The 17,114-nt window shown below is 42.5% G+C and overlaps 1 long non-coding RNA gene across 1 annotated transcript; it reads left to right on the top strand.

Moving 5' to 3' along the window:
- Positions 1-4,517: 4,517 nt before the first annotated feature.
- Positions 4,518-13,616, top strand: LOC147582201 (uncharacterized). The gene is made up of 3 exons (XR_015248835.1): positions 4,518-4,692; positions 5,002-5,164; positions 11,834-13,616. It is a non-coding gene; the product is annotated as an uncharacterized LOC147582201 (long non-coding RNA).
- The last annotated feature ends 3,498 nt before the right edge of the window (positions 13,617-17,114 follow it).

Raw genomic sequence — 17,114 nt, 5'->3', positions numbered from 1 at the left:
ACTGAGAGCGTCTCATTTCTACCTGCTTTGGTTTCTTCTTCATTAGTCTATATCTGTATATCTATGTCTGTATCCACGAATCTATGCACCTATCGAGTTTATCGGTTTGATAACAACCTCTTCAGCAATGACCACATCACTGAAACCCAATCTCATTTTGTCACGTGCTTTCCTTCTTTAAATGTTCTTTTCACTAACATCATACCAATTTTTTCAAAGAGTTCCAAAATCAAAAGAAATATGCTGACAAGGTATCTGTATAGAGACATAAATATATACACACACACACTGCCTGGGTTATACAGAAATGTTTAGCTATCCCCAACCATAACCGTATAATTTCTTATCCCTTAATTTCCTCCTTTTCTGTTGAGAAATATGACATTCAAAAAAGAAAAAGAAGTTACCTAGGAAGATTTATGAAATACAGGCTAAATGAGGAACAAAGAAAACATGCAGAACATACTCAGGGAATGAAAACATTCACCAGTATAAAAATTGAAATAAGGCATTCTTAAAGGAATAGATAACATTGAAGAGGGGGGTACAGATGAGCAGAACTAGAGAGAGTTTTCTTTTCGCTTATAAATTTTATTTATTTTTGTAAGTTTATTTGTTTATTTTGAGAGAGAGAGAGTGCACGTGCGCAGGGGAAGAGAGAGAATGTCCCAAGTGGGCTCTGTGCTGGCAGTGCAGACATGGGGCTCTATCTCACGGACCAGGAGATCATGACCTGAGCCGAAATCAAGAATCGGACGCACAACAGAATGAGCCACCCAGCCACCCCTGTAAATAAATTTTATAAATAAATTAAAAAAAAAACCTATAAATTTTAAAAAGGAGGAGAAGTTTTGATCGTATCGATCAGGAAGTGAGTCAGTGAGTCGTGGCCAAAGTAAGAGGTGGTCAATAAACTTGATCATTTGGAAGCACAGAGAAAAACAAATGTGACTCTTTACCAGCAGAACATCAGCTTTGCCCGGTCCCACTATGACCTTCCTTTTCCTTTTTCCCTGCTGGAGCCACCTTACCCTGTCTCCGTGCTCAGCCTCAAACCCACACTGACTGGAGTGATTTTAGCCATGGCATCCAGTGTCGAGGCGATCAAGACTAAGGCCTGCTCCCCTCCGGCAGGACTGGGCCTTGGATGAGATAAGATCAGGAAGATCTCCATGCAAAGCCTGATGGGCGCCTCAGGCAATAAGAAGAATCTGTAATACCAACGCTGTCTTTATTAAACAGTTTGATATTTGGTTCATCATGGACTTTTTTGCATTGATTTTTATTTTTATATCTATTGCATTAAAACAGTATTTCTCTTGACTGCTGAGAGGTTTTGGTGCCCCGTGAATTTGCACTCACAGCAAGTGCCTCGTCCTTCCGCTGCTGCCTTCCAGTTCCCATCAGATCAGTATCCTCGTGAGTAGCCGGGCTGAAGTCTTACTCCCTGAACTTGTCCCTATTCTGTTTCCTGGTCTTGGTTCCTGAGTCCTTGCTTCAGGATTTGAGGTTGGTCAGTTCTACTGAGACCAGGGTCCTGATGTTCCTTCCAGCTCCCATCCAGGTGTGTTTCTGAAGTGCGTTTCAATCCAGCACAACCCCTTCTCACAGACTATCCAATTATCGATTTCTTTCTTAAATTTCTGAACACGTCTAACTTCCCATATCTAACATGATAAACAGGTTAATGCCTTGTGTAATTTCAGCTGTAATTTCCCATCAGAGAAGGTAAAGCCTTAAAGGAAACATTGACGTTTCAGTACTTGCTGTCACAGTTGGTTCTCAATGAGCGTTGTTACCTAATTGGATATGAGTTAATGACGGATATGTTATATAAAAGCAAATAATAATCTCACTAACAATATTTTCTCTTTAAAGATGTCTGCAACCCATTATGATGCAAAAAATATACTACTTTTGGATATAATTTTTATGACTCTAAAGTTTTATTTATCTTCACACCTCCACCCTTGCTGCCAATTGAAGAAAATGCCATTTTTTAACTCTATATTGGGGGAGGAAGCATAGAAGTCAGCATATCTGTGATCAGTTAGTTCAGCCACTTCTTCTTATAAGCCAAGTAAGCATTCAACATAGTGCCTGTCAATTAATTGACCTCCAATGTTTGTTGAATGAATGAGTAAGTGTGCGAATGAATGAGAGTGATGATCTGAGAATAAAAACGGACTAATATTCCCAACTAAAAAGTGACCTAAAATTAAATTTGGAAACATTGTCTGAATTTAGAAATTTAGCAAGAAAAATGGTGACTACTGGAGGTAAATAGATGTTCCATCCTTTTTTTTTCCTTTTATTTATTCCTCCCATTCTTTCTTTCTCTTCGCTATTGGCTGTTGATCCTGTGAGTCTTCACAAAACTAATAAACCTGATAACAGAATGTTTTATGAAGGCAAGATGTCCTAAGCTAAAGTGCAAAGGACATGGAATATTTCCCCAAGATGATGATAGGGCGTGGGGGAGGGTCACAACGGGAGATTCTGGAGCCTGATTTGAGCAGCTCTGAATTTGCGTTAGAGCCGTCTGCCCAACTCAGTAAGTTGCATGGCCCACGTCTTGCTCTCTATTCAAGTCTTAATACCAAATCAGCTTTGAAGCATATGTGCCGGTAGTTGAAGAAGTCAGATCCGTTCTAGAAAGACCATATTGCAAACATTTGCTCACAATCAGTGTCTAGTGTGTAAGTTCAAGATGCTTCAGATGTTTCTCCAAGTTCAAGATGGAAACCTGCATTTACTTCTACTCCATCTCACTGAATGTTAGGGGATGGAAAAATGAACGCCTCTCATCTAACTGTATTTGAAGAGTGGCATCAATTCCCCTGACTCTTGTGTTGATGAGTGCATTCTTTGCTTCAGATTAAAGGGATATAAGGAAAAAAATAAAATTTATGAAATGTCTACTGTTTGTCAGTTGCTGAACTATGCACTATGTATAACATTAGATAGTATATTAGTGTATGTATGCATATGTTATTTGCATATAATTTATATGTAGTTTTAGTGAGATCTCATAGATGCTCTAAGATTGATACTTTGTCAATAAAACACACACACACACACACACACACACACACACACACACACAGAAACAAACAAACCAAAACGGAGGCCCAGAGAGATGAAGTATTTTGCCCTAAGTCAGTGCCAGAGCTAGGACTCAAAGGTAAATATTTCCAAATCCTAAATCTGTGCTCTTTCCACTATGCCCCCTTGAAATATCATCAGCACACATTAAACTTTGGATTAATTGCATCTCCTGCTAGCAAAAGACTATCTGTTGATTCCTAGACAAGCCCAGAAGGACCAGGCAATTTGCATTTTCAATGCTTCTGTCCAGCTGGGCACTTCTGCTCCCTGCATAGTGACTAGATAGGTATGGATTTTGAGGAGAGATTACTAAAAGTGCAGATTATCCCACTTCCAGAGACCCTGATTGTGCAGGTCTGGAAAAGAACCTAAGATTGTGACTTTCACAAGTGATTCCAACAACTCAATTAAAGAAATACTTTCCTAGCAAACCCATCAAAAGTAGACAATCCAAAATTCTTCCTGCCTCCTAATCTAGTTAAATCATGCATTTGCTCTTATTAAAAAAAAACAAACAAAAGACAACTTTCTTTGGTTTGAAGATATTCCCATTCAAAATGAGGAGTGCTGTATCAGATGAAAGTACATCAGGTGCCTGGGTGGCTCAGTCAGTTAAGTGTCTAACTCTTGGTTTTGGCTCAGGTCATGATATATACATATATACATGTACATATACATACACATATATATATATATATATATATATATATACACGTGTATATATGTATATATACATATACATATATATTGATTTTTTAAAAAAAAAGGTAAGTCAGCCTTTGATGTACCAGTTGAGACTGAGAAGATGAGATGTGAGGGCAGTAATCAGCCATAGAGGAAGATGAATAAGGGAGATTCTAAAACCATGCATCAGCCTGGCAGGGAATACTCCATGTTTATTCATCTTGACGTTAACACTGTTGAGTATTAAACACTTCAATAGAAAATAAGTTCATGGAGATGGACGAGATAAAGCATCTGTCTTGATAGATGTGAGAACATGTGATTTGTACCCAGCAGAGTGAAAGTGCCGTGACAGGAGGAGACGCAGAGGCCATGGGAAACCAGAGCTGGGGGAGTGGAAAAGTCTCCATTGAAGGAAACAGTTAACCACAATCACATGGCAAGAGTTGGAATTCTGGGACAGTGTGACCTAAGTTGTCCTCAGAGAAGGTGCTCATTTGAGAAGAACAAGGAATGATGAGAGACAAGCCAGGAGGCATCAGAAGGGTCATAGCATGGGCCTTGTAGCCATGCTAAGACCATCGGTTGCATCCTGTAGTAGAAAGTGAACCCCAGAACACCATGTGTGTGGATGAATGGAGGACAAAGTCTCAGACTTCTCAGAGGATTCTGTATCTACGACCTCACAAATATGTGGGCTTCTGTGGGAGGGTGGGGACCAAAGAATATGCTAGTCAAATATTATAGTGTATGTGGAGGCTTTATGGTGGAAGAACAATATAGCACATTGGAAAAAAGAAAAGGTTTTTTAAACCTGAAGCAAGAGACAGAAGGATTCGTAAAAGAGAAGGTTCCTCCAGTTCTTGTCATCTCACTTAATTCTCATGGAAATTCTCTGAGGTAGGTTAATTTTACATGTCAGTTAACTGGATGAAGAGATGCCCAGATAGCTGGTAAACATTATTTCTGGGTGTGTCTATGAGGGTGTCTCTGGAAGAGATTAGTATTTGAATCAGTAGATTGAATAAAAAATGACCTTTGCCATGTGTGGGCATCATTCAATACACTGAGGGGTCCAGTAGGACAAAAAAGCAGAGGAAGGATCAATTCTCTCTCTCTCTCTCTCTCTCTCTTTCTGCTTGAGCTGGGACATCCATCTTTTCTTTTAACCCAGAATGAGACTTACACCTTTGGTCTCCTGATTCTCAGGTCTTGGACTCCACCGAATTACATTCCAGCTTGCAAATGGCAGATTGTGGGACTTCTCGACCTCCGTCATTGTATGAGCCAATTCCTATGATAAAGCTTCTCTCATATATATCTATAGATACCTTCCTGGTTCTGTTTCTCTGGAGAAACCTGACTAATACAGGTAGGTATTTTTATTCCCAAATGGCCAATGAGAAAAATCAGGACTCAAAAGAATACATAACTTGGGAAAGGTAGAGATGGAGTTTGGATATGAATTCCTCTGACCACAGAGTCTGAACTCTTTCCTTAATGCCATAACGTTTACAACGTCCAGCAGGATCTATGTGTCTTTGCTTCTACTGTGGACATTGTGTCTGTCATTTTCAAAAGACTTGGTGAATTTTCCTTCTTATTGGAACATGATGGCTCGGATAACATTGAAAGAACATGTTACCTCCATCCTGTCATTGTAAAGAGGAAACGGGCAAAGATTTTGGCATTAATCCAAGGAAGGAAGAAAGCAAGAGGGAGCAAAGAGTAAAACAAGTAGAGTTCCAGTTTCCATTATGAGTTTTCCATCAGGCCAATGAAACCCCTGTCCCCACAAGAAATTGTCCAGCAAAGCTCCATGGGAAAGGGAGCTTGGGACAGCCTGACCTGGATGTGAGAGCTCAGATTTTCCCACTTCCCTCTCCAAGCCCAGGGCAGGAGACTAATTAAAGCCAACAGGACTGGCAGAACATGACCTTTTGCAGCTGAAGGCACACTTTGAAATTTACAGGGAACCATGAACGAGCTCAGCCTGTTTCCAGGACCCAAGTGGAGGTGACAGGATGGGTTCATTAGCCAGAACTGGCCGTCTCGGCCCACAGAAGAGTGGTGTGGGAGTTGATTCGTTCCAGGCAGAGACATGCCACCTGGCGCATCTGTAGCAAAGCTGACGTACGGTTCCCTGGACCATGCTGGAAAATCAGATGCCTTTAATGTTTCTGCCGCCTACATGTCCATCGTTGTGGTAAAGTCTGGGTTTTTGTTTAAAGAACTGTCTTTTCCAGGAAAGCCACCTTAAAAAAAAATTCTCTTCAGCATCAGGATTTCATAGGTTTGACAGAAGAAGAAGAAAAAGAAACGAAGGAGACTGTGTGGGCCAACCAGTCTGTTCCCAGGGCCAACAATGAAGATTCCAGGGTGAGCGATGCGGTCTAGGGAAGGTGTCCTGTGATTGAGGTCTTCAAACACCAGTTCAGTGTCTCCCTTGGAAACTTCCTTTCTTGGAGTCTGAGTCTCTCTAAAGAACAATCTGAGAGGAAGGAGGGGAGGCGGAGAGGTTACAGTTGAGACACTACAGGAGTCAAAGAACAGAAAGGACAAGAGGAGAAACGAAGCCAAGGAAGGCTGAGCTCCAGCTCCTGGCCTCAGCCTTGCATACCCAGGTGCCCAGGGACACAGTGACTATCTCCCCTGTGTGGCCCACATCCTCATTTTCAATCGGAGAATGCCAAGATGGCCATCTGGAAGCCCCAACCTACACGTCGAACCCAGCCCCTCATTGGCCCGCACATCGAGTAGGAACGCCAAAGTCAGTCCGTCTTGCCTTCTAAACAGCTCTTGCATCTGCCTTCATCCACACTGGCCCTCGGTAGCTTCACGCCCAGTGGCCTCCTTGGCCCATGCGTCGACAGCTTCCAGAATTGTTCCTCTCCTCCTGCAACGTGAGTGATCTCTCCAGAATGTGCATCTGTTTCTGTCAGGTGGCCTCTCCTCCCCTGCTTCAAATTCCCCATCAGGACTCCAGATTGTCAGGGTAAAACTCAAAGCCACCAACTTATTTTCATGGTCTGATCCACCACAATCCTTCTAAACTTGTCTCTGGCCCCCGTTCCGTGTGGAAAAGTCGCTCCAGCATTGCCACAGACCTGTCTTTCTGCTCGAATCTCTCTTTGCCTACTGCTCCTTCGATATGAAACGTCTGCCACACCACTTCCCCCAAGAACACCTCTCTCTGTCTGGTCAGCACGTCCTCGGATATCACCTGGATGTCACCTACACCCAGAAACCTTTGCAGCTTCGCCCCTCCTGGGTGCAGTGCTGATGGCTGGCCCCTGGAGCTGCGTTCAGCTCTCCCTGCATTTTCCATTCCCCCTCAGTTGTCTCTGTGTCCCTGGGTTGTTTCTGTGGTTGCAGACACACAGCACAGCCAGCCATACAGGAGAAGGTGGCCGACACCTGTTCCATACAGAAAGGGGTGGGAAGGAATAAAACGGGGGGAAAAGGCATAATGGTAGGAAAGCAAAGGACTTTGTGCCATCTTGGGAAGGTGTTGAAACATGAGTCTTAGAATGTCATAAAGAGAGGGAACAGAACGCTACCAGACCTCTCTCCTTAGCTGCGTAGGAACGGTTAACCTCAGCCTGGCGTTGAGATAGATCTTCCCGGACCAACCCGCTCGTCCTCGGTGGCGTGGTCTCTTGCCCACACCCGGGGGTGCTCTGTGTTTGCTTCCTCTGTTTCCTGCCTACCCACTCACATGCGATTTGGCCTCTTTCTCATCAGGGAAGCTATTGTCTCTCACCGCATACGCTTAGTTTTTATTCCGCCCATCCTTCTGAAATGCTCACATCTCCCTTTGACATTTGTCAAAATGGCTTCACCTCCCAACGATTTTGCAAATTCGCTTCATTAGAGACGCCCCCAGAGCCAAGACCTGCTCTTGCAATTTAGCGATTCAGCCACCAGGTGGCAGGACAGTGTTCAAACTGCAAGGCGCTGGCTTTCCTGGCCTTCCCCGCCCCCCCCCCCCCCCCCCCCCCCCCCCGTGCCCTGCGGATTTCCACCAGAGGCAACACCCCTCCCGCCACCCTCCAGGATCAGCCTGCACCCTCCGCTTGGGTGCTTCCAGGGGCCAGATACTATGAGGCAGCCCGCTCTCTATTCAGGTGAATCTCAGAAGGAGGGGCAGCATGCAACAACTCAACAATATTTTCTGGGCAGATACGAGGGGTCCAGCATTTTTACAAGAGCTGGAGATACCAAGTGCTCTGCTCTTAGGGGTGCACATCACCTAGTAAGTTTCCCTTTTACAAAAGTCAAATTCCACCTTGAAAAACCCACAGACCCCTGACGGGCTCTCAACCCTGCAATGTGTCCCTGATCCGCATTCCTCAGCCCCCCAAGCTGCTCTGTTCTCCCCTTTCCTTCCCCCTTGCGCCCAAAGGAGCCTGCCAGAAGAAACAGAGAGAAAATAAGAGGCTATGGTGGCTCGGTTCCCTAGGTTGTTTTCTTCTTTTTTTTACCCATAAGGGAAAGATTCAAATGTCCCTCCACCTGGGTCCCTTTGGTCCGCCTGAGTTAATTCACTCACCAGCTGTTAAGGCTGTTCTGTCCTTGGGTGAAACTTGGCCGCTCACCCGTTTTTCTGAGCCGCAGCGGACTCTGGCCTCATTAGAAGCCATGTGGCCTCCAAAGCTGGCACCATGGCCGTCCCCAGAGTCAGTCCGGATTACATCAGCCTCCTCTGATGGCCAGAAGCAGATTTCACTGGTTTTTCCTCTTTCAAATTTTTGCTGCCTTCTGATTTTGCTTTCTGTCTCAGAGACACATCTTCAGTTCCTAGCTCGTTTTCACGCAGAGGTGTTATCAAGCTTCCGGATGATGCAGTCTTCTTGTCCTTTTATGCTCCAGACCCCCAAGCAACATCCATCGGGGTTACAGTTCTGGAGAGTGGTGGTCCGAAATATTATCTTTCTATTTTAAGGTTTGCCCAAACATCTTGAGCAGACGGTATGAACAATATAATTTTTGGCAAACTTAAGAGCATGATCCTTCCTGACAGATGCTCAGGAGAGTAACAAAAGCTCACGCAGGATGGCTTTGTGTTCAAGAGGCTTATTAGCATTCCTTGGGCCTGACCCTCACTAGGTTGGGAGGCTGTGGGGGAGGCTTTCTGATAGAATTAAGCAGACTGGAAAAGATCTTATTTTGATCTTCTGATTTCATTAGTGGATATCGTTCACGAGCGTGTTGAATTTTGGGAAGGAAACTAGCCCAGACTACCGGCCATGCATACGTCAAGCGCCTTGTAAGGTTTGCCTATGTAACCCTCACAATGACTTTGCAAGTATCCTATTATTATCCCTTTTAAGAGGCATGAAACCTGAGACCCAAGAGTATATACGTTTAACTAACGTTGCGCAGATAATAGAGATTCAGACCAGCAAGTAATTCTGGGTCTGTTTGGATTCAAACCTTACTCTCCTAGGAAGTGGTATATTTCTTTTCTAAACTAACTTTGATTTCTTTTTTTGGTTATATAAGCAAAATGTGCTTCATGCAGACAATTTGAAAACTGTAAACAAAGTCCTCAAATCACCTTTAATCTATTACTACAGACAGACAGATGGGTAGATAGATCATAACATATTTAATTATTTTTCTTTTAGAAATTCAGGGGCAGATTTTCTTCCACAAATAACAATTCCTAGATTACAGTTGTGATTTTTTTCTTGGGGACACGGAAATGCTAGCTCAGAGTATGTGTGCATTCGTGGTTCTAGATACCTATGTCAAACTGATTTCTAGGAACAAATTAGCAGCAATTCTTAGCTGTGTATATTTCTCTCATATTGGAAGAGGCAACAATGCAGGAATTTCTACAGTCTTTGCTTACTTTTTTTTAGAAGGAAACAGCATCTTATTTTTTACTTGTATTGCTAACAAGATCAAATAATCAAATATCATTTTTGGTCATTTTTTTCAATATTTACTTTTCTATGAATTTCTATTTTCATTCATATTCTCTAGCAGGGGTTTAGATATTTCTATATTTGGAATTAGAGGTCTCTCTTCTCATTTTATGGTAAAAAGTCTACATTTTCCCCTTATAGATCTATAATTTCTTCCTTTGCATTTTCAGAAATGAAAGAGCTGACTTTCCCTTTCATGGTCACCCCCAGCACCAGTGCCAAACCCCCTTTTTTCAGGGTAGACTTTGGTTAAGTAGCAAATTCCCTTGGGTCCTAGCAGTTGCCAAAGCTTTTCTCACCTTGACCTGTCATTGCATACCTGCCCCTCTTCCTTCCATTCAGACTTTGCACATATCTATAAAATCCTGCAAGCAAATTTTGGTTTATGTTACTTCCTATGGAAACTTCCAAGATATGTATATATAAAGAAGACTTTTTTTTTTCCTTTAGATACAATATTTAATTTTTCGGAGCCGTTTTAGGTAAACTTGGTAACTTAAGTAACCTTAATTGAATTTTGAGATTTATTTTGGGTCCCTCCGGTTGCTTAGAAGATGAAATATTCTTGAAAATAATTTTGTGTCTTCTGAAGATTGTTAATAGTATAAAATATAACATTTATGGGGACTAGTAATCAATCAGTAAATATTCCTTGGGTTAATTTCTGAATTATCCTGTCCTCCTCTCCAACAATCCAAATCTTAACCGTTTTCTAACCTCAGGCCAAGCCCCTGGCCTGGCCCTGACCAGACTACACAGAAAGTTCTTGCCCTCTCTGAAGTTTTATTTTCCCGTTCAGTCTCCCTTGGCACAAAGCAAAACCCAGCCAAATGTCATTAAACTTCCCATGTGTTTGCATTTTATCTTTTCAACAAGCTTCATTAAGTGTGCATCCATTCAATTCAATTTATTCCGTGATTTATTAAGCTCCTCCTAAGTAAGACTTCGCAAATTTATGTAATTTTACATATTTGTAAACACACACACTTGTAATACGATACTATTCCAGGGAAAGATGAGGAAAGGCTAGAGACTGGACCACACAGCAGTGTGTTCGAGCTGACTCATCACTAGTCTGCAGGAATCTATGGCTAAATTTTGGGGACTGTCGTAAGCTGGCTGTTACACGTGGCCATTGTTAAAACTCAAGTGTTCTCTTCTAGATCTGTCCCCAGATTTACGTTCAGTGACATCATTTTGGTAGCTTGATCTTGGCCATGGCTGGAGTATTTATACTACTGAAATTGGCAAACGTTGTCAATCAAAGTTTGATTATGGCTTTGTGGACTGACAAGGCTTAAGAAGGTAGTGGAGGCGATGTTAATGATGTGGACTAAAGTTAAAAGCGTGTTGTGCGTATAGTCAGTGTCTTGAGAAGAGCACGAAGAGTTTGAAGAAATATTCTTCCAGGATTTGAATCCTGTTATCCAGTCAGGCCAAGAAACCACTCGTGTCATTGAACAATGTGTAACGTTCTGACATACATGCCGAATACAGTTTGTGTGGGTGGGAAATAGTCTAGCGCGAGGTCACATGTCAGACTTAACAACGATAAACTTAACGAGAAAAGAGCTTTCAGAAAGGGACGTGATGCAATTTTCACATCATGGTTGAATTGCAGCTATAGATTGCAGATACACGACTTTGGCAAAAATCAGCGAAAGCATTCTATGGGAATCGGTTGTTTATGTAGAGGGTGCAATGAAGAGTATCGTATCTTTTATCATGATGTGTAAATTATGTGCTGCACATCCTTTATAAGAGTCAAATTTATAAGGAAGTTATATACGTGTGTGTATACGAACACTATTATTATTATGATTGGTGAGCTTGTTAAACATTTATCTGCATATCACCTCATGTATTCTTTGTTGCAAGATGCAATCGTAGTGAATTTTGAACCAGAAGATGGAGAGCTCTGGCTGTACCCCTGGCATCATCTCCATACCCACCCTGGAGATGCATCCTTTCCTACGATGAAATATGGAATTTATAAAATATATGTAGCATAGGTGTTTTTTTTTTTTCCCCAGGGGCCCCTTCGGAATAATCTCATTTGTATTCTGCCTGTAAAATACCTACACATGCTTTCTTTTCCTTCTAAACAGGAAAAGCATATAAATGAAATCTTCTTAAAAAGGAACTTGGAAGGAAGACGTAAGCTTCCTAAGTATCACCGAGAGCTTCCAGCTAGCGTCTTCCGAATTGCCCTACCACACGCAGTTCTTTCTCCAGCTCTGGAGCTCTCCTCCCTTACACACTCTGGCAGCCCTCCTCCCGTGAGACATCTTGTTCCAGAACAAGAGACACCTAAGAAAAATAAATTTACGTGTTGTGAAAACGGACATACATCCTTCAGGACTCACGAAAGCTGCCTCCCAGCCTTCCACGCCATCACGTTGCCTGTGTGCTCTCCGGTGTGTTGATCACGGTGTCCACAGGAAGATGATTCTCTTCAGCCTGAAGCCCGTTTGCCCATGTGTAGGGCATTGAATGTTGGTTTCTCTGGGTTAAATCACGGAGAGGAAGGCCTGCTGGGAGGACGCCGTGCAGAGCTGCAGTGACGTCCTCCACCGCCCTGCGTGACTCCACCTGTGACACGGCGCCAGCCTAGGGAGTCTCCCCGGAATTACCTTCAAGAAAATGCTGGGTTCAGGCCTCCTCTCCCTTCCCGTACTCTCAAAACCTGAGCCCTAATTTTAATTTTCTCTGATGAACCTGAAAAGATGCCCACTTTTGATTCCTGAAAGGTTGTCCACAAGGAGTAAAATAATTCGATTTAACGGATGAAGAAGGACTTCTGGAATCCACTTGCCCGCATTTAGAATGTTCCGTACCAGGGAATATCAAGGTACTCCCGTTTGGTTACATCTGTGCCGACGAGGTAATCGTGGTTTAAGGCAGACCTTCGGTTATGAGCTAATCAGTTCAGCTCGCTGACTATTGGCCTGTTATGGCAGGACAAGAATAATTAAGTGCCACTTAAAGGTATGGGAAGAACGTTAGTCAGAAATTGATGTGCCTCCAGAAGGCTCCAAATGGCCGACGTTTAATGGTCCTCTGTACGTTGCCATGGCAACTCACTTTGGTACCTCACATATCCTCAGTGTAAGAAAACAAGGGGCAGAGTGTTCTTAGGAAGGTGCAACCCCCTTTAAGCAGATCTAGAAGCATCGCAGATGAACAGAACTTGAAACATTCCGCCATGAATATTCATGAAGTAAGTTGTTTTTTGTTGCCTGCCTAGTCAGCAGTCACAAAACACATGGTGTGTGTTGGCAGCATCTTGCCTAGGTAGAGGGCTATGGACTGAGGCAATGGCAGCAACCAGGACCTGTGAGGCTGACTGACATTTCCATCTGTAGCGAAGGCTGGTAATTAACAGGAAGGAGTATGCCTGCAGCATTGCACCATCTGCTAGGGAAACGGCTCAATAAGAAAGGAGCTGGATAGCATCTCAGCGGTGGCGCGATCTGGTTCCGACATGAGGCCGGGCATCTGTTAGCTGAGGAGACGGACTATTAGGGAATTCGACTGGGAATGAACAACATGGAAAGAGCACTCTGACCTAGCCCATAAAAGCAACTCTTTAGAAATGGTGTCTTTTTATCTTACTTACCCAAGCCTTCTGAAAATGGTTTGCCGAGGGACCATTACAGATCTGTTTGAAGGAACACAATGGCTTCAAAAAATGCTGTTTTATTCCGACATGAAATTCTTGAAATCAGGATACAGCTGTCATCTTTTGACAATAGAGCTAATTTCAGAGCGAGGATATGAGGTTAAATTCCTCCTTTTGTCGTTTAGATTGGGGAGCAGTGGGGGTGGGGAAACAAAATGATCATTTCAATGCTATGCTATTCAAAATCAAGGAGACAAAAAAAAAAAAGTAAAAAAAAAAAAAAAAAAAAAACACAACCCTAGGATGCCCTGGCAGAAAGTGAGCAGATCAGAAATCACCCCCAAGTTCTTGTAATGTCTTCATGTTCTGTTTTGTTTTAGTCGTACTGTTTTCTAATGCAAATCTTTCTTGTCATGAAAAACCACACTTTGGGGCTTGGGGCATCAACCATACTTTACTAGTCTCAGGACCTTCGTTGGAGAGAATGTTGGTGGTTTAGGTACCAAATCTAGAAATGGGAGTCCAGTTCATGAGAGGGTTAGTGTGTACTTGGGGCAAGACGAATGGGCAAAACATCTCTATCAACCCGCCCCCCCCCACCTCACCCTCATATTCTTAGGAGATAGATAAACTTCTTCCACAGGGGGACCCATCTTTGAGAGGGGTCAGCAGACAGAAACCTTGATCTCCCCATCATTCTATAGGTTAATGCAACTTTTAAGAATATGTATTAGTCTTTCAACCACTGGGGAGAAACTGTTGACCTAAACCATCTCAGTGAGATTGGAGCTTAGAATCTATTACCACCATTCCCTTGACTGGGACTCCTGACTCATGTACAGAGTCCCCCAGATGGCAGATGACTTTGTGTGTGTGTGTGTGTGTGTGTGTGTGTGTGTGTGTGTGTGTTAAAGTTACTAAATCAGAGCCATTGAATGATATTTACTGAGACCTCATGGTACCATATGGAATCAAAAAATATATAGACCTTGGAATTTAAATTCATCTGAGAAAGGTGGACGCAGGATTCATGTTTAGAATATTTTGTTCTCTCTCCCTCTCCTGTGAATGCTGATTATTTTGCTGATCTACGGGAACGCTGATGTCTGAAAGGGGTAGTGTGAGACAAATAGAAAAATCTCATCTTTCCTAAATATGAGAAAAATAAAAATTACATTCACTGTGAAAAATAACACAAGGTTTATCCAGTTGTGTGCCAGTATAGGTTTAATAACTGTCTGTCTAGGGAGGGAGTAAAGACGCCCTGATTTGTAGCTTTCGCCAAATTCCATGGTGTAAATACCCCTACTGTGGCTGATTTCAAATTAGCCACGTTGAGATTTGCGAATAGATTCATATAAACTTTTGGAAGTCAGTGGGGACGCGTTCCAACACACCACTGATTCTATCCCTGCATCCTCCTATAGAAAGGATTGGTAACACCAGTTTGGGTTATGCTGGTGAAGGTGGTCTTTTTGATTCAATACAGTCACTCGTCACATACCACAAGCATAGTTAACTCATATCTGTGTAGCATATTATAGCCTATAAAATCCATTCCTATTCCTCAATTCACTCAATCTGTTTAGGCAGAAACTGAGGCTGACTGGCATGCCATAGGCTTATCGTTTAGTAAGCAGGAGATATGAACTAAGTATCTAAATGTTAATAGAAGAATTTATTTCTAAATAGATACCTACTGATCTGGGACATGGAACTGACCAGCCACCATATCAGTACATTTCTTTGTTTCTCCATTTCTGTTTTGTGCTGTTTTACTTTGCTGCATTTTGGCCTCCACCTCCCCCTGTTACCTCGTCTCAACGACAGTATTTGAAATTGCCTTCGAATATGTGTAGCAGTGTCATGCCATGCGTTCGGCATTTGTCACCCACCGTAGCTGCTCAGAATGTGGCTGTCACTTCCGCCTCCCTTGTTCAGTCCATCAGGCTTGGGTTGTATTGAAACCCATCACTTAAGAAACCTGGGTCTCAGGCTATGTTCTGGGAGCTCATTCAGTATTACTCATGGAATATCAGGAGAAGGAAGGATAGTCCAGGCAGAAGGATCCAAATGCCAAGGACCCTAGCGGATCCTTGGAAAGATAAACTACCGTCTTCAAGTTGTCTTTCTCAATATGTGGATGACAGTTGGTGAGTTTCTACCTTGATCTATTCTGAAACTAGTAAAAACAGAGAAAATGGCCCAAGGGCTCGGAGACATCCCCGAAGTGTCACCTTTGGAAAACCGACCCTCTTGGGGAATGTGAGGGTCTCATCCTTTGCATCTTCTGACGCTGTTCTTTTCCCCAGGCCATCAGTCTTTGGGGAGAACTGGATTCTTCTCGGTGCCCACACAGTGCCTGGTGGATAGTAGCTCTGTGGTTTCTCTTCACCAAATTATATTTAATTCATGTCAGGGTTTTTTTTTTCTTTATTGACATTTTTCATTGCTTTTTATGACATGAGTAATTTCGTGTTCATTTTAGGATACTTCAAAATTTAAATGAGAATAAATTAGAAAATAAATAAGAGTGCCTCTTGTCTTAATCAAAAAAAAAAAAAAAACCCTGCTGTTAATATGTTTTACATGTTTGCCATATTTCCAGGATGCTTGTGTTTTTTTTTTAACTGCCTGAAATATTTCACATTTGATTTAGAAGTTTGTTTTACCTTTCTCACCAACTATTTTTAATGGCTTTTATATGGACAAATTATCTTTTATACGGATAAAACATCACTTTTTAAAAAATTTTTTTACATTTATTTATTTTTGAGAGACGGTGAGAGACAGAGCACAAGTGGGGGAGGGACAGAGATAGAAGGAGACACAGAACCCGAAGCAGGCTCCAAGCTCTGAGCTGTCAGCACAGAGCCCGATGCAGGGCTCAAACTCATGAACCATGAGATCATGACCTGAGCCGAAGTCGGACGCTTAACTGACTGAGCCACCCAGGCGCCCCAAAACATCACTTTTTACATCTATATGGTGTTGCGCTGTATAGTTGATCAAAATTTATTTAACTAAGTTTTTGTTACTCAGCATTCTGTTTGTTTAAATGTCTTTTCTTGTTATGAAAAATGTTGTGTTGAGTGTAATTAGCTATATCTAAACATTTAAAAAATTAGCTAACATTTCTTACATGCCTCAAAGTAGAACTGATAGGTCAAAAGACTTTGAGCCAGTAATATATCCTCCAGTCTTCAAGATCCTTCGGTAAGGCGCAAGGATATACATAAGCAGATGTTTTGCCTCCCCATCCTCAAAGCTGGAAAATAATACCCACGTCTCCCTCTAAAACAGTGGTTTCTTAGCATCCCTGATATGTGTCTCCTCCCAATAGCGCCTACTTGGTACCAAAATCATTTTGATTTGGGATGCAGGACATGCCCTACTTCCCTCTTGTGACCGACCAGGTTATGTGAGTCTATGGAAATGAGGGTAGTTGTCAAGTGTAGAGCCAGGAATTCTGGTAAGGAGTGCCATTGTGCTGGATGGTGGGTATGAGTCATCTTGGGTAAAAATTATCTTTTGCTTGGATCACAGTATAGCCTCCCACAACCATAAGTCCAGAACATTCCTCAGAAATATATCCTTCCGAGGCATTGATAACCGGTGAGTGAGTGAACTTTGGAAAGGGGAATCCTTGGAACAGCCACATTTAAGCCACTGGCCAAACAGCTAGTTGGAAGTAAGAGAAAGCTTCCTTGTTGGCTGGTGGCGAGCCAGACCCCCCACAGGGATAACAATGAAATAGCTGCTAGTGG

The sequence above is a fragment of the Puma concolor genome, chromosome A3 (assembly GCF_028749965.1).
Source record: "Puma concolor isolate L17-30 chromosome A3, mPumCon1.1.hap2, whole genome shotgun sequence".
NCBI lineage: Eukaryota > Metazoa > Chordata > Mammalia > Carnivora > Felidae > Puma > Puma concolor.
This window is presented reverse-complemented; position numbering and strand designations above follow the sequence as displayed.